This window comes from Maniola hyperantus, chromosome 5, assembly GCF_902806685.2.
Source record: "Maniola hyperantus chromosome 5, iAphHyp1.2, whole genome shotgun sequence".
Classification (NCBI taxonomy): Eukaryota; Metazoa; Arthropoda; class Insecta; order Lepidoptera; family Nymphalidae; genus Maniola; species Maniola hyperantus.
This window is the reverse complement of record NC_048540.1, coordinates 1389407-1414020: the sequence shown is the minus strand read 5'-3', so window position 1 is coordinate 1414020 and position 24614 is coordinate 1389407. Positions and strand designations below refer to the sequence as shown.

Below are 24614 nucleotides of genomic sequence, written 5' to 3'. Positions count from 1 at the left end.
AGTAAAAGGAAAGGGGAATATTAGTCATTTAATATGGCTAATATTCTTTAAAAAAAAAAAAAAAAAACAATTATTCTTTGAAAGTTGTGCCACACTTCACCAGTTGTACCTACCTAAGGGTTTGGTTATCCCGGTGCCTCTAACACTTGAGCATTAAATTCAAAAGGCTTTAAGCAGAAGCAGCGGTGGGATAAACGAATTCATGTAAGTATAGCACAATCCGAAAAAAAAAAAAACATTTCAGCTAATAATGCACATACACAAAAGAACTAAAGATGGGCGTTATTGGCTATTTATGGCAACGGTTAATCAACAGTTATTTAGTTTCAATACCAATATTGATAACCGTTGCCGAATATCGGTATCAGAGTTGTGTTTCAACTAATTTAATATGCGCAACGCGCAGCGGTTTCCGTAGTAGTAACTAAGCTAGCTGCCGTATCAATACCGTCTGTATAGCTAGCGCGCGCATATTCACTAAAATAAAACCAATTTTACTTTCATGAATATCGTGAAGTAATCACAACCTTAAGTTCATAGCAGCAAAGTTTAATTTGATCATTGACATAGGTCAAACTATAGTGGACGCCTGCACGAATACTTTGACACAGTCCAGTTAACCAAAAACATTTCACGAAGATTGATAAACCAAAGAGGACCTTATCTCTATTAATCTAAGGCTAACTGTATTAAGATTGATAGATCAAAGTGTAATGGACAAGTACTTGTACAGTTAAGCCTTAGCGTAATAGAGATAAGGTCGGCTTTGGTTTACCAAGTTCTTAGTTACTAAGCCGGTAGCCAATAACCGCTCCTTCTCAGCTTTCAGTGAAAGAAAGAAAGAGAAGGCATAATTATTGCGTTTCTAGTTACCAAAAAACCAAACAATGCATTGTCAGTTGCCAGTTGGCAGTGTTGCGTTGTCAGGTGGTTCGTCATAGATGATAGCTGATAACCGTTGTTAGCTACGACAATAACGCTACGGTACGCTAAAGGCACGGCAGCGGTTTTCAGTTAAGTTAAGCTATAGCGGACACATGTCTAAAAAGAACCTATTCTTTTGTGTATGTGCATACAGCGCTGGTTTTCAGCCGAAAGCCCAATTCGGGGTATTGGTAAAATTACTTACAAGATTTAAACCATTGAAAGCTATCGAGAATTTATCTTCCAAGTTTATTTAGTCGTACAACGAATGTGCTGACTCAAGAGCAATTCTAGTACGGCTAAACTCTCACATTTCACACTGTTTATACAACGTATCTTAACAGACGAAGCTGTTTGGCTGCCAAGTGAAATATTGTTGAGACTGTGGAAACGCGAAATGCTTTCAAATGTCTACGGAAAGCGGACATGCAGTTTTCTCCATATAATTAGCTCATTTGTAAGTTTAGAAAACGCGCAGTGACGCAGCGTTTAAATAAGAGTTAGCTCTACTTGTATATAATATATCTACCTAATATGCTGTATAAATTAATTTAATTATATTTTGTGTTTATGTTAGTTATGTTCTCTAATAAATTAAGAAAAGTCCCGAGTTACTCAGTGATTGACTCATCAGCGCCCAGCTCAAATTCTTGGACCTAGAATATTCTGTCTGTCTGTCTGTCAAGAAACCTACAGGGTACTTCCCGTTGACCTAGAATCATGAAATTTGGCAGGTAGGTACATCTTATAGCTGATATTTGGGGAAAAATCTGAAAACCATGAATTTAGGGTTAGATCACACAAAAAAAATTAAATTGTGGTCATGAACTATTAATTAGTATTTTCAACTTTTGAAGTGAGATAACTATATCAAATGGGGTATCATATGAAAGGTCTTTACCTGTTTATTCTAAAACAGATTTTTATTTATTTTTATGCATCATAGTTTTTGAATTATCGTGCAAAATGTCGAAAAAATACGACTGTAGTACGGAACCCTCATTGCGCGAGCTTGACTCGCACTTGGCTGGTTTTTGAATCCGTTGAAGGTTTTCTACGAAAAAATATTTTACTACCACCCAGTGAAGCAACAATGTAGAACCAACCAACCTCGGTGGCTATCATTCTGAGTTAGCGAATCACCTAGCAGACCCAGAGACAATTTAGAAATTAAAAACTCCCACTGCTTGGATATAAGACCATAGCGCGCACTGCATCAGAGAAGTCGTCAAAATAGAGAATAGGTACTTAATACAGAAAAGAGATACATATATCGAGTCTGTATAATTTGATAACAACAACGATCTTCAAGTTGCGTTAAAAGAATTTAAAATCCCATAGTCTGCACTGTAATCAGAAGTGAGAGTTTATAATCTCCGAACGGATAGGTTACACCGCTCCCATATGTTACCCGCGAGTAGAGAGCAAACAGATATAAGATAACCGATTTGGAGCCTCGTAAATCAGTTCGTTACAATTAAATAGCCTGTTGTAAGGCGGTGGTACAAGAGTTATGGTACTCAGCGACAGACTTAAAGTCTGTGGCCCAGGTGGGAGCGGGAGCGTCCTGCGAGGAGGCCAGCGTGTAGAAAAAACAGCGTGACCATCTAGTGAGCTGGTAATGGATTGCTCACGATGACTTAGGAACAAGTATATAATACTGTATTTTATAAACCAAGCGAGAAAAAATCTAAAAATGTTAAAACAGGATAGCATTAGCAATAAGCAATCGAGAAATGTTAATTTCAGTTGATAACATTAAGTATTAATATAATGTATTTTATAATTTATTTAAAAAATAATTTATCTGTTCTACAAAATATTCTAAATGCACGAAGCTGACGTCACATGGATTGAAATTGTAATGTATTTCAGTAAGAAAACACAATTGCCTACCAATCCGTTTGATGTCATGACAGCTCATGAACCTAAAACGAAACCATGAAAAAATTAAATGTATTTTTATTGCACTTATCGACCGAATAAAATTTTTGTTTTTTTGGTAGTTTATTATCACTTTAGGATCAAATTAAGACACTTATCAGAAAAAGGTAAATACACTATTATATTTTATTCCCTTCTTTATAAGTATTTTTTGTGGTTGTCTTATAAAAGTTGTAGCAAGTGTGAACACAGGCTTATAAAGGCTAAGCTCACTTTACAGGGTGTATTGTATCGTAATTGGAACGTCACTGAATGATCGATATTTATCTGAATCGAACGTTCCGAGAAGGAACAAGTTTTATAAATCGGATTATGTAAAGCGCGATTATGATTACGATTTGAAATTACTTTGTCACCTCTGTACTGTAGTTGGTACGTCTGTGTATGTATGTGCATTAGAAAGTAAGCCTATTTAATACTTACTACGCGACTTACTTAATAAAAAATATTTTAGTTTATATGAGTAAAATATGTAAAGATATTTGTAACATTGTTAATTTTTCGATTGATTCATCAAAAAAATTAATCAATCTTAAATGGCCGTTTCATTGCGTATCTCCCCTAATCCGCTGAAACAGATCGAATCTGTATGGTGCAACATGTAGCATTCGATATGCACCGCCCACCCTCCCACTGCTAACATGCAGGGAAAAGCAGCCACCAGGCAAGCAATACGCACCACCACCACGCAGCACCACACAAATACCAGAACCCACTCGACGCACGTTTCGCCCCGACACCGGAGCATCCTCAGGAGATATAGATCTTACAATCCACAATTGCAAAGTCATAAAATTTTGTCATATTACGACGATCTGTCAAATATTCACATTTTCGATATTTTTTGGCGCAAACTCACAGAAATTACTGTGATAGAATACATAGAAAATGCTAATGTCTTGTCCGACTTAAATGCAAGTGAGTACGCAATTACAATCCTTCCATTAATATTTGTCACGCTTATCGTCTGTTGTGACCTTTATCAAAGTAAAGCGACGCGCTTCGTCATTGCAACTTCGCGTATCCATCAATCAACGTTAGTACAGACAGTTCTGAGAATCAATGTCTATATTAGCAAATATAAAACTTTCCTCGAGTCTTTGCGTCATTCCCTCCTTCGAGAACAAAAAATTTTAATTTTATATACAGTGCGACAAGGCGAAAATCAGAACTAACGTTGCCGTCAAGTGTCCCCTTTGTTCTTGTTTGACTATTCTAAACCTTTGTTCTCCAACAGCGCCCCCCTGTCAATGTCATTGAAGTGCCAAGAGAGCCTTGTCGCACTGTAAGCAAACTTCTCCTAGCCGTGTGGTTACGACGTACGCCTCCTATTCGGCAGGTCGGGAGTTCGATCCCGGGCACGCACCTCTAACTTTTGAGAGCTATGTGCATTTTAAAAAATTAAATAGCACTCGCCTTAACGTTGAAGGAAAACGTCGTGAGGAAACCTGCACGCCTGAGAGTTCTCCATAAGGTTTTCAAAGGTGTGTGAAGTCTGCCAATCCGTACTACCTATCAAATTGAGCACGTTACAAGAATGTAAAATATCAAAAGATATGTTCATAAGATGAGATCATGTCATTGTTTTAGTCAAAAATTTAAACCTTTTAATACAACACCCGTATGGGGGAACAATAATTATAAAGTCATGACTCTAGGTAGGTATAAAATAACAGTTATAATTAACTGCATCAAGTTAATGTTTAATTTTCAAGGGGCGTGAATTGTTTTGTATCTGGGAACGTGTAAATTAAGATGTAGAGCAAGATAAGGAACATAGATTTTCTTGATTGTATCTTTTATTTTTTTAAATACTGGTTGTACAGTATCCGGCATTGGCTGGCGAATAGCGGATGCACGCGATTGGTTGATCAGTCAGTGCGAGAGCACGTGATTGGCTAATACGTCGAATTTCGCTTCCCGGATTCGCCAACTTTCTCCCACTACGCTGCTTCAGGTCCAAGTTGTTTGCCGGGACCTATACTGAGAGTTATGCCTGAACTTTTGTTTGTGATCAAATCAGAGAGGCGATCAGTCTTACTATAGTAAACGACATAGCTCAAGAAATGGTAGGGAAGAGATGAGGCATAAGGCTCAAAGAATTAATAAATGTTCATGGTCCTAAGGTGCTGGGGATGGTGACCTTTAACCGGAAAACCCAGTATTGGAAAACCTACTAAATAGGAAAAAGAAGATCCAAGAAACCATAATTTCTAGGAGAATTCAGTACAACATAACAAACCCATTTATAAATTCGCAACAAGTCACGATATTGTGATTGTGTACCAAAATTGGTTGAAAGCACACGTTTTCCCAACGCAGTCAAAATAATAATGATTCCGTGCGCACGCGTCGATTTCACATCAAAAGCAACCGCTCAGGCGCAACGATCATTTAGTACCAAATGTAACTACGCACAGAATTATAAATAACTAGCTTATTCCCGCGACTTTATCCGCGTGCACTACACAAATTTCAAACCTATTTTACTAACCTTAGGAGTTAAATTTAAACTCCCCTTTGAGCCTCAATAGCTCAACCAGTAAAGGAGTGAACTGAAAACCGAAAGGTCGACGCATATTTGTCATTTAAAATGGCTAATATTCTTTAAAAAAAAAAAACAAGTTTTACAACTAAGATACAAAAATGAGTAGTCAGTCAGTCAATCAGTCAGTCAGCTTTTCCGTTTATATATAGATGCAATAGGTTAGTATAGAAAATGTATTTGACAGAATATGTTGTCATTATTGAGCAGTTGATCTCATCATCATCAACCGGATCTTGACTTGCCATAAGTGGCCATAAGTTGAAATAATTTCATTTCATTTCAGTAATTCCACCCAAGCGAAGTTGGACTGAATCATCTAAAAGGTAAATCAAATCAAATCAAAATTGTGCAAAATTATGGTGATATTTTTGATTTACAAAACTGGTATCATGGTATTAAATTTTCATAGATTCGTGGTACTTTAATAAGCTAACAACAAAACGATCAAAGTTATAAATGGAGGCCGTTTAATCAAATTAAGGTGACGCTGGATGCACGTCCGAACTGCTCGGCCCACGTGGGTAACCTGTATGCTATTTCACCTAACATTGTGATAGAAAGAGATAGACTCAGTGATGAGCAGTGTAGCGAGTGCATGCGCTCACACTAGCGTCCGGATATATTGATGATGGCACACAGATAGTTGGACAGATGTCACCGATGAATTTTTGTAAATATATGATTTATGAAGGAACTACTTATTTCAATTATTATTGTATAAGATTTTATGGAAGAGCGGGGTCGCCTGCCACGAGTACTCGTAGCAATACTAAAACAGTTACTGGGATGGTCCCAATTACTACGCACTATGTGAAATTGTTTTACCTACTGAAATAAATATTTTTTAATTTTTTTTTGAATGATAATGATTACCTACTTATCTTTTGATGAATACTATAAAATCTCACTTACATACATACCTATTAGGTAACTACTGCCTCAGCGTGTATAAACAACTCGTATATATTATAGAAATCCATACTTCTATGAAGTGTCTGTCTGTAATTTCGAAATAACTACCGCAAGCTCATAATATTGTTATTTGAACTGTACCATAACAGCTGAATCAAACGTTTTTAAAAACTGTCTGTCTGTCTGTCTGTTTGAACGGGCTAATCTTCGGAACGGCAGAACCTATTTTGACGGGACTTTTACAGACAAGTAGAGGATTAACAAAGGATACTTTTTTAACTGACTTTTAAAAAAGGAGTTGTGTTTTTCTACCTATGTAGGTACACAGAAATCTCCGAGATTTCTGAACCGATTTGCGTATTTTTTTTAATTGATAAAGAAACTTTGCAACATTGTCCTATATAAAATGTCATTTTATATAGGACACACAGGATTTCAACTCCTCAATCCTGATGCTGCATGTGCGGACATGACCACCAAAACTTATGGGATTTTGAAACTGTCGGTTATAAATTGATATTGGAGGTACCTATATCTACCAAGTAAAGACTTTATCATTGAACTCGAAGACCCACTTCTCGACCCTGATGCTGTACCTAAGGAATTGCATTGCTAAATCGTGGTGATCCCACGGAATTTTAAATGAATCATCGCCCACGCCCGTTCGGTACCCTCATTCCGCACATTGTTTTGATTAGTCAGTCCACCAATCACAACAAAGCATTCTCCCCTGTCCCCCGCCAACATTTTACGATTTTGTTTTCATGTAAAACCTTGTATATGCGTACTCTAGGAGTTGAATTCTCTGTGCTGGCGGATTACCTATTAGGAACACATGATTACACATTCGTTTGTCTGTGAAAATAACTTTTGTTGCCTACACTTATCTATTAGTAGCGACTAAAAACTATATATACTATCTACTTGTGTATACAAAAGTCAAATAAATTCCACTTTGATCTCAAAAATGAAAATTTTATTTTTATAAGTAGGAAGTAGGTACAATTCAATTTCCCTCTAAAAGCCCACTACACACATAAACACAATATGTATCATTTTCTGTTTCAACAGTCACATTAGATGTATCATTCGACGCAGAACTATTGAAGCTCTCCATTTCATTTCTGGAATTAATAAACATACAATCAACATAATTATATTGTGAGTATTATCTATATAGAATGTATGCAAAAAACATAGCATAACAACTTACAAGTATGGTATGGTAGACCTTTCAATATTTAGTACAGAATTGAATGTTGCAGCATCATGTTGGATTTCAGTGGTACGTATATTGGGCACATTCATTTTATTTTCCTTGTTTTCTTCTAAAAGGAATGTCTTGAGTCACTAAAATACAACATAATTCAGCATTGACAAATCTGACAACAAATAGTAAATCTCTATATTATATAAAAATGAATCGCTGAATGTGTTGCTGATCGCAAATCTCGAGAACAGCTGCACCGATTTCGCTAATTATTTTTGATAATATTCCTTGAAGTACGGGGATGGTTCTTATGGAGAGAATTTTTTTTAAAAAGTCCTGAAAAAGAATCGACTGTAGGCGGTGCGAAGTTCGTCGGGGCAGCTAGTAACATAATAATTATATTATCCTAATCCTAATCTAAATATATAAAAGAAAAAGGTGACTGACTGACTGACTGACTGACTGACTGACTGACTGACTGACTGACTGACTGATCTATCAACGCACAGCTCAAAATACTGGACGGATCGTGCTGAAATTTGGCATGCAGATAGCTATTATGACGCAGGCATCCACTAAGAAGGGATTTTTGAAAATTCAACTCTGGAGGGGGTGAAATAGGGGTTCGAAATTTTGTGTAGCCCACGCGGACGAAGTCGCGAGCATAAGCTAGTCTATAATATAAAAATGAATCACTAAATGTCATCGCAAATCTCGAGAACAGCTGAACCGATTTCGCTAATTCTTTTTTTAAATTAGGTATTCCTTGAAGTACGAGGATGGTTCTTACCGAGAGAAAAATTTAAAAAATTTGAATCGACTGTTAGGCCGTAGGCGGAACGAAGTTCGCCAGGGCAGCTAGTGGAATTATAAATGTGAAAGTGTAGATGTTTGGATGTTTGTTACTCAATCACGCAAAAAAGGCTGAACGGATTTGAATGAAATTTAGAATTCTTAACTGGATTAACACATAGGCTACTTTTTATCCCGGAAAATCAAAGAGTTCCCGCGGGATTTTGAAAAATGTGAAATCCACGCGGACGAAGTCGCGGGCATTAGCTAGTATCTAAATAATATCAACTTACAAACACAGTGTCAAATTTTCAGAAGCTGGCTCTAAATGGTACGGTGTGATAGCATCATAATCTAATTCAATTCGATTTTTTGCTTTGTCGTTTCCTTGTCAAAGAAAATCCTGTGATCCACTAAAATAGAAGTATAATATATAAGTATTTATTAAAAATAAATAAATGTCATCATCAAATTCACCATCCTGGAGAACCTTGAAAACGACACTCGCGTCTATTTTTTATAAAAAGTGCTGGCCCGCCATCTTAGATTAAAAAATTAATGTCATTATCAAAACCAGCATCCTGGAAAACCTGAAAACGACACCCATTTCTATTTTTTGTGAAAAGTGCATGTCTGCTATTTTGGATTTGAAAATAAATGTCATTATCAAATTCAGCATCCCGGAAAAGTACATATTCAGTCAAATAAAATTCCCGTCGAGTCACATTGTTACTCACGTCGGGTGTGACTCACGGGAATAACCCCGAAAAAGTAATGGCATTATCATCACAAGATAATATTATGGTTTGGAAAGATTCTGATGAATTTTAATAGATCTCCTCTTTGCAAGCGATTTGCTTTTGCGAGTCTAAACCGTTTCTTTTTCCTCTTCCGCCAATCCATTTTGTTTCTGTTACATGAAAACTCAAGTATATAATTAAATTGTCTAAGCACACAATATGACCTACATACTTATATTTGGAACTAGATGATACACGCGACTTCGTCCGCGAGGATATAGTGGTTTTTTAATCCCACGAGAACTCTTTCAAAAGCGATCACTATTTCAAATTTCAGCCAAATCCGTCTTGTACTTTTTGCGTGAAAGGGTAACAAACCTATACACACACACACGCAGATACAAAATTTCGCCTTTATAATATAAGTGTGATTTGACAACCCTGACTTTCGGAATTCGGATAAGTCCAAATTATATTTTATTACTAGTTGATGCCCGCAACTTCGTCCGCGTGGAATTAGGTTTTTAAAAATCCCGTGGGAACTCTTTGATTTTCCGGGATAAAAAGTAGCCTATGTGTTAATTTAGGGTATACCCTAAATTTAATTATATACCAATACGTGCAATTTATAATTTAAAACCGCGCGATTCCCTACGAGAGATATTTAAGGAAATAGGTATTCTTACAGTAGCTTCCCAATATATTTACAATAATATAATTTTTGTACGACAAAACATTCACAGTTACAAAAAAATCAGTGATCTCCATGATAGGCAAACTAGAAACAAAAATAAGCTAGCTACTCCTGCGCTCTGCCTCTGGAAGGTGCGAAAGTCATTTGTGGGAATGAGTGTAATATTTTATAATAAAATTCCACAAGCAATTTTAGACTTGCCTTTACACAAGTTTAAAAAATGTGTTAAAAGTATGCTCCTAAAAAAAGCATATTATACAGTCGCAGACTATGTAAACGATAAAAAAGCTTGGATTTGACTCGCTCCAGCAATGCACGGGGGTGCAATGGCTTGTATAGTACGGTATAATAACATTGTAAATTGAAAAATTAAAAAGAGCAACCGCCGAGTTTCTTGCTGGTTCTTCTCGGTAGGAACGGCATTCCGAACCAGTGGTAAATTAAACCTGACTATTCATAAGCACTTTTAAAAAGTTTACATGAATAAAAAAACATTCTATTCTATTCTATTCTATTCTATTCTATTCTATTCTATTCTATTCTATTCTAATTAACACTTTTATCTATCTCCATTCCCAATTTCATCCAAAACCGTTCAGCCGTTTTTGTGTGATTGAGTAACAAACATCCAAACATCCACACACACACATCACTACACCTATTATAAATGTGAAAGTGTGTTTGTTTGTTGGTTCGTTGGTTTGTCCTTCAATCACGTCGCAACAGAGCAACGGATCGAAGTGATTTTTTGCATGGGTATGGTTGACCTGGAGAGTGACATAGGCTACTTTTTATCCCGGAAAATCAAAGAGTTTCCACGGGATTTTTAAAAATCTAATTCCACGCGTACGAAGTCGCGGGCATCACCTCATCATCATCATGATCAACCCATCGCCGGCTCACTACAGAGCAGGGGTCTCCTCTCAGAGTGAGAAGGGTTTTGGCCATAGTCTACCACGCTGGCCATGTGCGGATTGGTAGAATTCACACACCTTTGAGAACATTATGGAGAACTCGGCATGCAGGTTTCCTCACGATGTTTTCCTTTACCGTTAAAGCAAGTGATATTTAATTAATTAAAACGCGTATAACTCCGAAAAGTTAGAGGTGCGTGCCCGGGATCGAACCCCCCGACCTCCGTTTAGAAGGCGGACGTCCTAACCACTAGGCTATCATAGCTTCACCTAGTTTATAATATTAGTAGGATATATGTAAACTACTACCACCAGCTGTCGATACGATGCATTCTAAAATAAATCGACCGACCGACCGACAGACCGACCGGCCAAGTACGAGTCACACTCGCGCCCCGAGGTTTCCGTACTACAATAGTAAAATGTTTATCTCTAAATCTCTGTTTAGAGATAAGCATTTACAATGTAACTTAATTTATTACTACTATGTAACTAGAATTTCGGTACATATAAAAATGAATTGCTAAATGTGTTGCTGATCGCAAATCTCGAGAACAGCTGAACCGATTTCGCTAATTCTTTTTTTATAATATTCCTTGAAGTACGAATATGGTTCTTACGGAAAGAAAATTTTTAAAAAATTCCTGAAAAAGAATCGACTGTTAGGCGGTACGAAGCTCGCCGGGGCAGCTAGTGAAAAATAAAAATAAATAAATAGGTAAATAGTATTTTTTGACATTTTGCATGATAAATCAAAAACTATTTAGTATGCACTAGATGATGCCCGCAACTTCGTCCGCGTGGATTTAGGTTTTTTAAAAATCCCGTGGGAACTTTGATTTTCCGGGATCAAAAGTCAAAGTCAAATGATTTGTTCAAAATAGGTAATAAATTACTCTTTTCGATTGTCAGTTGTTGGATTTGTAAAATATAGTGTTGATAGACCTTTTTTTTTGGGTTGTGCCACACATGACATACTTTATTCCGGCGCTTCTTCTACTTGAGGTTTTTTGACTTTATTACTCAAGTATAAGAGGCGCTGGGATAACCTAACCAGTTGGTAACTGGTAATGTGTGGTACAGCTTTAAAAAATAAACGTTTTTTTCTTTTCTTTCTTTTTCTTTTCTAATAATATGCCATATGACATAATGCTGTGAAAGTAACTAAAATATACTAGTCTCGCCGTTTCTATGTCTGTCAACAGGTGAGATTGCAGTCAAGGGCTAACTTGTATCTGAATAAATAAATAAAAAAGTACTATTTATACGAAGCGTTGCGTACTTTGTTTGTAAGACGGACAGACAGACAGACAACAAACTGATCCTATAAGGGTTCCTTTTTCCTTTTGAGGTACGGAATCCTAATGATCTCTCTTTTTGCACTGCATTTAACCTGAATCCAAGAATTTCCGATCCGAAATAGTCGTAAGCAAGACTGTATCGTCACCTACCACCAGGTGAGATTGCAGTCAAGGGCTAACTTGTATCTGAATCAATATTATTATTATTATTTTATTACTTATAATAAAACTGTAACAGGTGAAATTCTGTACATTGAAGATATTTTGAAATTTTTTTTTCGAGGGCACTCTATAATCGATACTGAACCCAAAACTGGATTTTTTTTCATTTTTGTCTGTCTGTCTGTCTGTCTGTCTGTATCACGGCCGCGCATCACGCTGAAACTACTGAATGGATTCCAATGAAACTTGGTACGATTTGACGTCATACTATGAGGATATAGGATATAGGATACTTTTTATCCCGAAATTCAGCATGGTTCCCTTAGGAGAGGGGTTGAAAGTTAAAATGTATACTGAGCTGTAATTCATTAACGCGTAGTCCGATTTCATTCATTCTTTTTTGTTAGAAACCATACATGTTAAAACTTCAAGTTCCAACTTCTCAACCATCATCATAATAATGACGGGTAGCTTTTGTACTTTTGGATTTCAATCAGCTGTTTTAGGAATAGTTGATGTTGAATTGATATTAAAGGTACGCTTAGAATAAACTATCTCTGGTTTAGGTACCAAGCAACGACTTCATAATTCAACTCGATATCCCAACTCTTCAACCCTGATGATGCAGGGTATTGCACTCCTAAGCCACTGTTGATTGTGAGATAATATTGTAGATGCCAAACATATATACCATTATTGAACTTTAAGTTCCAACTCTTCAATACTGATGCTGCAGGGTACTGCACTCCTATTCTATGGGTTTTAGGAACTGTTGTTGGTGAATTAATATTGTACCATTTACTATTGTACCAAACCACGACTACATGGTTGAACTCCGTTCACAAAAATCCACGCACTCCATCGAAATCCTATTCTATTCCAAACTTATTCGCCAGCGTGACAGGAGTGGAGAAGGCGGATAGGGACGTGTGAGGGGTGCAACGGATCAACGTGATTTTTTCCATCATCATCAGCCTGCGGTCGTCCACTGTTGGACATAGGCTTTCCCTAAAGAGCGCCACCACACCCGGTCCTCAGCCTTCCTCACCTAGCCACTTCCCGCCAGCCTCTGTATATCGTCGGTCCATCGTGCTGGAAGGCGTCCCACACTACGCTTACATATACCTACGCGGTCTCCACTCAAGAACTTTCCGGCTCCAACGGCCATCACCTCTACGACAGGCATGACCTGCCTTCTTTTATCCCAGAAAATAAAAGAGTTCCCACGGGCTTTTGAAAACCTACATCCACGCGGACGAAGTCGCGGGCGTCAGCTAGTAAATAAATAAAAAAGTACTATTTGTACGAAGCGTTGCGTACTTTATTTGTAAGACGGACAGACAGACAGACAGACAGACAGACAGATAGACGGACAGACAGACAGACGGACAGACCGACAGACGAACAGACGGACAGACGGACGGGCAGACGGACCGATGGACGGACCGACAGACGCATGGACGGACGGACGGACTGACGGACGGACGGACGGACGGACGGACGGACAGACGGACGGACGGACAGACGGACCGACAGACAGAGGGTTCCGTTTTTTCCTTCTGAGGTACGGAACCCTAAAAATACAAAGAAATACCACCAGGTAGGTACCTACCTACCTATATTATTATACATATACAGGTGCCTTTTTAGGGTTCCGTACTTTATAAGGAAAAAAGGGACCCTTAGGATCACTTCGTTGTCTGTCTGTCTGTCCGTCTCTCCGTCTGTGTCCGTATCTGTCACACAAACCTATAGGATACTTCCCGTTGACCCAGAATCATGAAATTTAGTAGGTACGTAGGTCTTAGAGCACAAGTAAAGGAATAAATCCGAAAACCATAGATTTGTGATTACAACTTACAAAAAAAAATTAAAGTGTGTTAATGAAAAAATAATTAGTATTTTCAATTTTCAATGTATGATAAGTATACCAAGTGGGGTATTATATGAAAGGGCTTTACTTGTGTATTCTAAAACACATTTTTATTTATTTTTATGCATAATAGTTTTTGATTTATGGAGCAAAATGTCAAAAAAATACCTGAGTACGGAACCCTTGGTGCGCGAGCAACTCGCACTTGGCCGGTTTTTTAAAATTAGATAAAATAAATAACTAAACAAAGTTACTTACCTATTGTACTAGGACCACACGAGTAGATATCCCTACTAGGACCTCAACAACAAAGTCAGGTCAATAAACCAATGAATAAAATTGGTGTCCAAATTTCAAATTCCAGAGGTCAATGTACAAAATGCAATAAGTATTTGAAGGACTTATTGACTCTGCTCTGCTCAATCTTCTACACATTTGCATAGCCACTGAATAAAAATTAATTTTATAAAATCATTACGACTTTTGTTTTTGAAAACATATTAATAACAACAGTTGTCGTCATAGAAACCACAATATTACACGCGCAGCCGCGCGCCGCTGGGCTGGCCCTTCCCTCCGCCACCCGCGCGGTGTCTAATGTTTTGGGGTGAGAAGCATGATGATTTTAGCCGAAATCTAGCGCTTGAAAAGGGTTGAACAGTAGTTTGGGAAAAGTATTTTTGAGAAAAAACTACTGAATTTAGGTTTGCAAAGTAAAGTTATTTCAACTAATGAATAAATAAACTATGTCTAATGATAATTTTTTTTAGAATTTTCCTATTCCTAATCTTATTTATTTACGCCCAAAGTTGTCATAGATTTAGTGTTAAAATAGGAATCTTTTGAGGCTCGTAACTTTTAAATCAATATTTTTTTCAATGTTTTAGATATCATTGAACCTAGATAATGACGAGATAAATCGATATAATTCTTAGTTTTGTGCGTACAATATCGAATATTGTTGTATTTTCCCTCCTACGTTTGTATGAAGAAAGCACCGAAGTGAGCTGCCTTAAAGCCCGTGTTTGAATAGGACGAGCGTTCGCCGTGAATATCCCAAAATCACATCTTAAAGGTATTAATGAGTTGTAAACGGGCTGTGAGGGGGGGGGGGGGGGGGGGTTTGCTAAGAACTTGTGTTAATTCCACAACTTTGGTATACAGGACGCTGGCTAAAACGAAGACAGATGATAGATAGTACTGATGATTACTGATCGACTGACATTATTATAATCAATATATCCATAATACGTCGATAAGTTTAGCGACCTCTCTGGCGCAGTGGTAAGCACTGTGTTCTACAGGCAATATTTTATCATAGTTTCAGATTATCATTTATTTTTCTCAAATTAAAATAAAACGGCTTCCAAATGGCTTCCAAAGTCGCAATTTTATGAAACAATAATTGATGAGCGGTGCTCTTTTAAACAATACCCATCTATCCAGTGGTCAATAGAAAAGTTGTAGAGGGTGTGGCAAAAAGATAATTGACCGCGAATCCAGACTTGTAACATTTGTTACATTTTTTGCTACACTCGGCCTCTTTGATGGAGGAAAAAATGGTTTATGGCAAAAAATCGCTTCGTTCCGTCCCAATAGATTTTGGGCGTTGAGGCACAATAGTTATGGTGCGTGGCCAATTCTTTTATTTCAATAGACTTGCGCTTATATGGGAATTGGTTTAGGAACACCTTGGTGAAACTATTAGGTACTATCAATTTCATAATCTTGTAATATGAAATACCTACTTTCTTTTAAGTTCGTTTATCAAGGTAGTTTTGACGACCTCCCTGGCGCAGTGGTAAAGCGCTGTGGGCTTATTAGTGTGAGGTCAAGGGTTCGATTCCTAGCAGGGATTTGAAATTTTATAATTTCTAAATTTCTGGTCTGGTCTGGTGGGAGACTTCGGCCGTGGCTAGTTACTACCCTTCCGGCAAAGCCGTGCCGCCAAGCGATTTAGCGATGTAGAAACTAAAAGAGCATGCATGGGTTTATTAAAAACTGCCATACCCCTTCCAGGTTAGCCCGCTTACATCTTAACTCCATCGTCACTTACCACTAGGTGAGATTGCAGTCAAGGGCTAACTTGTATACGAATAAGAAAGTTTTTGGTAAGTTCCATGAGAGCAAATCAATATGAATAATTTGAACCAGAACGGGAGACTTATGGCATGTTTCGCAATCGCCGGATAGACTTTAACCATCGATATATTATATGACTTTAACGTTATGACAGTTTTGTATTGCGAATCTGTCAAAATGTTAAATTTCTTATTAGTTAGATAAAGCATATTTAGCGGTTGTAATACAGGCACTTAAAATAATAACTGAAACATAGAAATTCTTATTGTTATATTAATCATGTCTGATACATTACACCATGGACAAAGATAATATATACAAGTAAGATCGCTAACGTCATACATTCATTTAAAGCTTGCGTAAAACTCCTTTAAGTCGCCGGTACTTTGTAGGTCAACTCCTTATAGTGTGATGGTGTTATTGTGCAAGCTAAAATGTGAGTTATCGAATTTATTTAGTGCCATCTATCGAACAGCTGATGAAACTCAATTTTATTTAGAGCCAACTCAAATTTTAATTTTTTATGAAGCACATGACGTCTTGGCTTGGATTTTGGGAGTGACCTGTCGTATCTTGATACCTACCAACATCTGTTGGTATCAAGATCAGGCCAATGCTGGTATCATTTTCGAATAAATCAGGGATGCTAAATTTATTTATGGAATCATACTGGCACCCACAGATTAGAGAATCTCTAATCTGTGACGGTCACAGATTAGAGAATCTCTAATCTGTGACCTATCTGTAACCTTACAAGATATCCCTACCAAAGGAAAATAATATCTTGTTGATGAAAAGCCGTATTTTGCACTTTTTTGTCGTGTACACGTACATAGGTAAATTGCATAAATAAAACAACCAGTGAGTATATTTAATTATAATAATAATTTTATTTTCAAGTAACAAGTCATTTTGTTACGCCATCTACTGGAATTTTGTAATACTACTTCAGCTATCCAAAGCAAAAGATAGAACTTGCTATGGATATCGTAAAGTTCAATGAGTCAATAATTAAAATTAAGAATTAGCTTTTTCCGATTGTGATGTTGTGAAAATTTTGTATTTTGTTACTAAATATAAATAAATTTGATGAACCAGACAAGTGAAATATGATATTTCGTCAAATCCATAAAAAATATATTTCATACGAACCAAGTGACGCCATCTAGTAATAGTCTTGAACTAGTTACAATTTTAAATAGAGAGTTAGCGATCTGTACTTGTTTAATATATTATCTTTGACCATGGATTATTGCAGGCAATCCACATAAATCGACTGGTAAACGACTCAGTTCTTACCGTTATTCAAAGATATAATTATTTGAATCGTAATGTAGAAACATCGATTACGTTAAAAATGTCAAATCTCTTAAAAATATAAAAGGAAAAGGTGACTGACTGATCTATCAACGCACAGCTGAAACTACTGGACGGATCGGGCTGAAATTTGGCATGCAGATAGCTATTATGACGTAGGCATCCGCTAAGAAGGAATTTTTGAAAATTTAGCCCCTAACGGAGTAAAATAGGGGATTGTAATTTATGTAGTGTAAGCTAAATTGTGAGTATAAGCTAGTTCATAATAAACATCAATTAAATCAGCTAAATTATGACGTTTTGTCCTTATTGTCGACTAATTTCAGAACGATCAACGATAAATCAGTTGATTTACTACCTAATTTAATCAAAGAGTTTGTTTTCAGACACAAACAATTATTTTCATATTTTTGGCGAAATAATGTTTCCAAAAGTTCGCTGGCTGGCATCCGTACGAGGCAAAGTACGGACTTATATTAGAAAAAGTACAAAAGGCCTTCCTAAGATACCTGTATAAACGTTGCTATGGATATTACCCTTTCCTATATCCAACCAAATTTCTGTGAGGTTGCTTAGGTTTCAACTCCCTGGAGGTCAGACGCATTTGCGATCAACTGAAAATTATGTGTCAAATTTTGCGAGGAGATGTTAATGCTCCAGAACTTCATGACCAACTGTGTCACATACGTGTCCCTGAATCCAGCAGTAATCTTCGTCCACGAAAAAATAAACTTTTCGTGGTCCCACATCATCGCACTGTTGCTAGATCTATGTCACCTATACCCCGTTCATTAGCATCGTTCAACGCGCTTTTGGACAATAATGTTCAATGGGACCCATTTAATGATGGGTCTATAATACTGGTTCGGGAGTTACTGAAGTGCGCTGAGAGCATTACATGAATATGTCATTCAATGTTCTCAGCGTACATATTCAAAATCCTTTGATTTTTTATCATTTTGTATTTTATGTCTTTTTTCTTGTACCTTTATTTGTATCTAAATTTATAATTAATTATCTAGTTAGTGTAAGTGGCACTGCCGTTCTAATAAGATGTAAAAAATAAAAAATAAATAAATAAATAAATGGCTGGCGCTTGTATAAAACACAGAAATAGAATTAAAATAGAAACGGAAAAGTAAAAATAATTACAATGACACTTTATAAGGTCGTGAGTCACGCGCAGTCTCGCACTAAATATGGATGAAGGAATTAAAATAATACAAGCCGTATCCGAGGTGAGATATGGGTTAGGTTATTTGAATAAACAGGCTTCGACCTTCCGTTCCGTCCGCCATTTGCATGTGACACGGCGATGAATACGTTACTATTTGTTGGACGAACTACCACTACACTAAATAAATAACAGTAAATCTCCTTAGTTCGATGATATAAGGTATAGATGGAAATGGGAATCTGAATCGACGTTTAATTGTACAAACAAATTTATACTAATAGGTTCTTGGACTGTATTAATAAAGTTATGTGATTTTTAGGGTTCCGTAACTCAAAAGGAAAAACGGAACCCTTATAGGATCACTTTGTTGTCTGTCCGTCTGTCTGTCAAGAAACCTACGAGGTACTTCCCGTTGTCCTAGAATCATGAAATTTGGCAGGTAGGTAGATCTTATAGCTGACATTTGGGGAAAAATTTGAAAACCGTGAATTTAGGGTTGCATCACACAAAAAAAAAATTGTGGTCATAAACTAATAATTAGTATTTTCAATTTTTTAAGTTAACTATATCAAGTGGGGTATCATATGAGAGGTCTTCACCTGTGCATTCTAAAACAGATTTTTATTTATTTTTATGTATCATAGTTTCTGAATTATCCTGCAAAATGTCGAAAAAATACGACTTTATAATACGGAACCCTCATTGCGCGAGCCTGACTCGCACTTGGCCGGTTTTTAACATATATTTAACATGACACCATAGATTATTGAAGGCAATTCACATTAATCGACTGGTAAACAACTTAGTTCTTACCGTTATTCGAAGATATTTTTTTTTTTAATCTCAATGTAGAAACACCGATTGCGTTAAAAATGAGTTTATTTGTCAAATCTATTAAATAGGTATACAAAAGGAAAAAGTGAATGACTGACTGATCTATCAACGCACAGCTCAAACTACTGGACGGATGGGGCTGAAATTTATTTATTTATTTATTTATTTATTTTATTTTGTAGAGACAAACAGTTACAATTAGTTAGCTAGATAATGGGGACGATTCTTTTGTACACTATCTCTAAACTAAACTAAATTAATAGGTCTAAATCTAGTGCTATCCTTTTCCGTAAGCAACATTATGAAAGAGATAGCAATAGATTTAGACGTGTCATTTTAGTTTAGTTTAGAAATTGTGTACAACTGAATTAGCCACAGTATATATATAAAAACACTTAAACCAAACCATTTGGCATGCAGATAGCTATTATGACGTAGACATCCACTAAGAAAGGAATTTTGAAAATGAAACCCCTAAGGGGGTAAAATAGGGGTTCGTGAGTAGTCCACGCGGACGAAGTCGTTGGCAAACGCTAGTTGAGTCTATAAAGAGCTAAGGCCGTCAGCAAAAGCTGGAGGTTTTAAAATCTAAATAAATACTTACTTTGAACTAGAAACTTAATTGAAATCGGATCTTCCTAAACACTCCATCGATCACTCTGCACGATCATTAAAAGAAATTTAAGCATTAACATTTAAAACGAACGCCTGAACGAGTCTAGTTAATTAAAAACGTCAATCAGCCCCAAGTAGATTTGGTTCTCTAAACGGCATAGACTACAATTTATGGACGTGCCACTTCGATGTATTTGATGACCGTTATCAAATGAAGCGCAAAGCCACTGTGGCAAGTATTAATGGGAAATGTATGGGGATAAAGAAAACCACTTTCCCCGTTCTATAGATAATGGAGCAAAGTTGCTTTTGAAATAATTAAAACAAAGCTAAATAAGTTATGTTTTTCTTCTAGCCTAACGTCATCATCATCATCATGATCAACCCATCACCGGCTCACTACAGAGCGTGGGTCTTCTCTCAGAGTGAGAAGGGTTTTGGTCATAGTCTACCACGCTGGCCATGTGCGGATTGGTAGACTTCACACACCTTTGAGAACATTATGGAGAACTCTCAGGCATGCTGGTTTCCTCACGATGTTTTCCTTCACCGTTAAAGGAAGTGATATTTAATTAATTAAAACGCACATAACTCCGAAAAGTTAGAGGTGCGTGCCCGGGATCGAACCCCCGACCTCCGATTGGAAGGCGGACGTCTTAACCACTAGGCTATCACAGCTTAGCCTAACGTAGTCTGATGAAATATTTTCTAATGACGTTACCGTTCGATTGAACAGAATTTTTATAAATCAATTTTCGGTTTTTAAACTGGAAGTATAAGAAATTAAATATGTATATGTTGGTATATTTAAGTGTCCTGAACTACCTACTGAAATATTGATAAGAAACAGTATATTATGTATTAGAAGAAATGAGTTAGTTAAATATAACTTGCTTTAACGGTGAAGGAAAACAATGAAAACGACATTATTCTCAACGGTATGTGAAATCTGCAATCCGCAATTGACCAGTGTGATGGACTATGACGTAAACCCTCATTCTCAATGGAAACCCGTGCCCAAAATACATAGTTTCCACTCAGCATTTGCTGTGTCTGTGGCGGGAACACAGGCAAAGTTCTGTGCCCTGTTTATCAAACGTTACAAGTCTTGTATTACAAGCGTTTCTCTTGTAAATTTGTGCATTTTTACAAGAATGCGTTTATCAAAACTACACTTGTAAACTACAAGCTACGAGTAATATCACTTGTAATACAAGTGTTTTTCACACTTGTATTTGTGGTTTTGTTCATCAAAAATGCCTTTGTAGCTTGTAGCTTGTAACTTGTAACGAAAAAGTTGGAGAGCCTCCGTTGACTCTTAATTTATTTTACAAGTTGTATGCAAGTATGATAATTGTATAAAAGAATAATTAAATTATCTAGTACCTAGTAGTAAATAGGTAAAATAACTATAAAATAATTCAAAGGTGTAATTTTATTAAACTTATCAATGTTGCTCTTCTTAAATTTGACCAAAACGTGTCTCATGTACATACGAGTATGCTGGCATAATCTTTTTCGGCAGATACAAGTCCAAGCGACTGACATAGCAATAGTATCTCTTTCCACTCTGCTATTTTTTGGTCTTTAGATAATTTATCAGTAAATGCGCCAAATAAAATATCTTTTTTGTCACGAATTACATAATTGAAGAATAATTGTAACTTTCGCATCAGATTTCGCCATTTTTTGCGGTGTAATTCGAATAGCGAATTTTTTTTAAAGTCTATCTATTTTTTCAAATTTTAAGTCTAACCCTAATTCATGAAAAATAATGTATAGTATAGGTACTTCCTGTTGGTGTAGGTATAAATTAAAAATACAAGTTCTACAAGTCTTGTAAAATCCTACAAGTCTTGTGAAATTATTTGATAAACATAATTTACAAGAGTTTGTAAAAAAGTTCTTGTAACTTGTAACTTGTGAGCTTGTAGACTTGTAATTTTTGATAAACAGGGCACTGGTCGTCCATGGAGCCAGAAGTCTCGGACAGTACCTATGAAAATAGGACAGAATAGAAGTGAGTACAAAATAGGCGGTTAATAAATAACGGTTTAGTAAATAAGTGTTTAAAATTATATTAAGACAAAGTAGATCAACACAGCAAGTCTTTATAATTAACTTTTAGTCTCGGACAAGTCCTCTAACTTACAGCTAATGATGGAAACAAATAAATCGTCAAATTAAATCTCCTTAAAGTTTAATGTCGGCTGATATTTCGTGAGCGCTTTCAGCTCGCTGTTGTCGCGACTGGCGTTAATGAGACAACGGCCTTAATAGCCCGCTTTGGAAATTATTGTTATTGTGACACTTTCGTGAGCGTTAGGCCTTGTGCATACGATAGACAAGACAGTAGCAAAATATTTGACATTCAAAAAGAAGCACTCCCATAAGATTTCAGACGTGTGGCCTTGTTGCAACATTGTATATCAGTCAAAAGCGGTGGTTAAGCAACGTTGACCTTGGTCGGTAATAGGATGGGTGAACAATTTTGAAAACCCGCATTTGACCTGATCGTTTTCCCCGCACTTCGGAGAGCATGTAAAGTGATATTTTATTGCTTAAAACGCACATAACTCCGAAAAGTATGTGTGCCCGGAATTGAACCCACGAGCTCTCGAATAGAAGATGGACATCTTTACCACTAGGCAATCATGGCTTATACTTACAGATAATGATGGAAACAAATAAATCGTCAAATTAAATCTGCTTAAAGTTTAATTAGACAACGGCCTTAATAGCCCGCTTTGGAAATTATTGTTATTGTGACACTTTCGTGAGCGTTAGGCCTTGTGCATACGATAGACAAGACAGTAGCAAAATATTTGACATTCAAACATACCTACAGTGGCCCTACCGCGGTTGCTTGAAAGCTACAATGTCACGATCGCAATCATCTCTGATTGGTTAATGCTCGCTCACTATTGGCTACAATGCATTGTTGCAACAAGAATCGCACAAATTCAGCCAATCAGAACAATTGAGATTGTAATAATGATTGATGCAGGTTTTAGACAATCGCCCTACAGTACTAAGGGCCACCCAAAAGATAGTGAAATAAGTATGAAACAAATATAAAGAACTAGCTGATGCCCGCAACTTCGTACGCGTGGATTTAGGTTTTTAAAAACCCCGTGGGAACTCTTTGATTTTCCGGGATAAAAAGTAGCCTAGTCCCTTTCCAAGTCTTAAACTATACCCATGCAAAAAATCACTTCGATCCGTTGCCCCGTAGTGACGTGATTGAAGGACAAACCAACAAACAAACACACTTTCGCATTTATAATAAGGTTTTTGATAGTGTCTTTAGTTTGTAGGAGTCCTAAATTTGGTGATAATTTTAGATTACGTCGTATAATACCGAGGCCAAAATGTTGAGTTCTTGTTGAAATCTTAACTGCCATGCTATCTTTGAAAACGGACTTTATGTGAGCAATTGTGGATTATTATACTCTGGCAAAAAGAAAACTGGACTTTACCCGATTAATGGCGCAATTCATATTTATTAACATTTAGCGAACAAAGTTAACAACAACGTTGACAGAAAAAAGAAAATATCATTTGTTTAAGGCACTCTTCCGAGCTCAATTGAGCTAAAAACCGGTCAAATGTTAGGGTTTCGTACCCTCGTACAAGACTTAAGTTACAAACGTGAGCTGGCCGATATCCTCGGTTTGTCATAGTGCGAGCTAACGGTACACTAGCACCATCTAGTTTCAGGCCGGGCACTAAAGCCTGTGTTTTTATTTATTTTTATTCACATGGCCGCCATTTTGAAATTTTTAATATTATTTTTTATAGCCACAATAGAAATAAATACACATTTTCTGAAAATTTCATCCTACCTGTACGAGATACAGCCCGCTGACAGACAGATGACGGACGAACGGACAGACGGACGGACAGCGGAGGCTTAGTAATAGGGTCCCGTTGGCACCCTTCGGGTACGGAACCCTGAAAATTGTATGATCACAGCGCTTCTGACTGTGCCCTCAGCAAGAACGAATATATATATATATATATATGGCTATACCTAAAGAAGAACATAGAAATCGTTGAGTCCTACTTTGTTCGTATTTCGATTTACGTTTATATCCTAAACAAATCATTCCTTATCTCACATCCTACCAATATATCAAAAGCTTTTAGTTCCCCAGCCTTCTAGAACAGTAAGCTATATAACACTTAGTATCTACTATCCAATTCGCTGCACTTACCTTCCTATAAAGCAGGTATAAAGTAAACTTTGTAGCTCTAAGCGCTGCAATAAATTCCTCGGCTTAACTTTGTATATCAATTTCCTTAAAGAGATCTCGGGAGTGTAACAGTATAGCTGAGATTACGTTCCATAAAATTTAGGGCAATTTCTTAGTCAAATATTTTACTATGTGCACAGGTATAGTGCATTCAATATAAACTGGCGCGTTTCCACTTGAGACCGTCATTAGCAATAATAATAGGATTACACTCGATATGCCACGTAAACAATAGCGGTAATAAACCAAACAATGATTATCGTTATTGTTTTATTCAAAACAATAACGACAAGAATATCTCTATATATAAAAATGAATC

General features: G+C 36.7%; 1 long non-coding RNA gene across 2 annotated transcripts; it reads right to left on the bottom strand.

The window, feature by feature from the left end:
• Nucleotides 1–6891: 6891 nt before the first annotated feature.
• LOC138402358 (uncharacterized) lies at nucleotides 6892–14529 on the bottom strand. Of its 2 annotated transcripts, none has more exons than XR_011236757.1 (3): nucleotides 14273–14529; nucleotides 7542–8743; nucleotides 6892–7452 (listed from the first exon to the last, which is right to left on the bottom strand). It is a non-coding gene; the product is annotated as an uncharacterized lncRNA (long non-coding RNA). The 2 variants fall into 2 exon arrangements; XR_011236756.1 differs by lacking the exon at nucleotides 14273–14529 and having other exon boundaries at nucleotides 7542–7678; nucleotides 8624–9217.
• Between the last annotated feature and the right edge of the window lie 10085 nt (nucleotides 14530–24614).